We start from the raw sequence: 1,551 nt of genomic DNA on the forward strand, positions 1-1,551 counted from the left end.
CCACAAATACATTCTGCCCAAGAAATCCAACATGGCCGGAACCCTGCATGTGCTGTTTGGATTGAGTTTGTTCTTCTATGTTGTCAACTACCCAAGAATCAGTAAGTTTTTCCAGGCCTTTTCTCTTCTGGTTGAGAGAAGAAAAAATGCAAGAATTTATTCCCTACTAGGTTTTGTGTACAAGAATCAATTTCTGTAAAGCTAGTAAAATTCATTCCATTTACTTCCTTGAATACATATGTGTCTCTCTTGGGTAGCAAATTTTTGTTTTTTTTTTTTTTTTTTTTTTCACCTTTACCTTTATTTCAAATTATGTGGAGGTTTTTCTATTAGTTTGTTAGGGTTAATCCTACCCCCCAAAAAAAAAAACACTTCGTGTTAAAAAATTAACGTCAAGAGTTACCCTCCACAAAAAAGTACTGATATAAAAAAAAGACGTCAATGTGGGACCTCCCTTCTACATTAGCTCTTCTAAAGAAAATAATAATTTTCCATCACTCCTACATCAATTTACCTTGCTGTTGAACCATTGATCCCGGATTACGAAACCTAAATCTTGACCGCAGTGCACTGATGAAAATTACAAAAAAATTAACATTGTTATCTTCATTAGTGTACTGCGGTCAAGATCTAGGTTTCGTAATCCGGGAATAATGGTTCAACAGCAAGATAAACTGATGTACACTGCGGTCAAGATCTAGGTTTCGTAATCCGGGAATAATGGTTCAACAGCAAGATAAACTGATGTACACTGCGGTCAAGATCTAGGTTTCGTAATCCGGGAATAATGGTTCAACAGCAAGATAAACTGATGTACACTGCGGTCAAGATCTAGGTTTCGTAATCCGGGAATAATGGTTCAACAGCAAGATAAACTGATGTACACTGCGGTCAAGATCTAGGTTTCGTAATCCGGGAATAATGGTTCAACAGCAAGATAAACTGATGTACACTGCGGTCAAGATCTAGGTTTCGTAATCCGGGAATAATGGTTCAACAGCAAGATAAACTGATGTACACTGCGGTCAAGATCTAGGTTTCGTAATCCGGGATCAATGGTTCAACAGCAAGGTAAATTGATGTAGGAGTGATGGAAAATTATTATTTTCTTTAGAAGAGCTAATGTAGAAGGGAGGTCCCACATTGACGTCTTTTTTTATATCAGTACTTTTTTGTGGAGGGTAACTCTTGACGTTAATTTTTTAACACGAAGTGTTTTTTGGGGGGGATATCACTATTTTTTGCTGTAAGTACTTACCCATCTAAGTTCATAAACATTTAGAAAAATAAATGAACCTAATTTTTAAATAGGTACCCACGTAGTTGCTTCAAAAGTAAGCATATTCAGTATTTAGGTAGGTACCTATGTATCAACTCAGATTTCAGAGTCTTGAATAGGTTGATAATAAATATAAGTCATGAAGCGGTCAAACTTTCTTGACTTGGCGGGGCGGAGCGCTACCACGCTCCTTAATAGGTAGTTAATACATGATATGTATATCAAAGTTTTGACTCACTTGGGAATTGAACCAGGATATTCCTCTTTCAAAG

The 1,551-nt window shown here is 36.6% G+C and overlaps 1 long non-coding RNA gene across 1 annotated transcript in view; it reads left to right on the top strand.

Annotated features, from left to right (window-relative positions):
* The window catches only part of LOC103517967, a 10,289-nt gene continuing 8,738 nt past the window's right edge, over positions 1–1,551 (top strand). The window contains exon 1 of the long non-coding RNA XR_541830.3: positions 1–101. This is a non-coding gene — a long non-coding RNA (uncharacterized LOC103517967). The remainder of the gene's footprint in view (positions 102–1,551) is intronic.

This window comes from Diaphorina citri, unplaced genomic scaffold (assembly GCF_000475195.1).
Source record: "Diaphorina citri unplaced genomic scaffold, Diaci psyllid genome assembly version 1.1 scaffold2024, whole genome shotgun sequence".
Lineage (NCBI taxonomy): Eukaryota > Metazoa > Arthropoda > Insecta > Hemiptera > Psyllidae > Diaphorina > Diaphorina citri.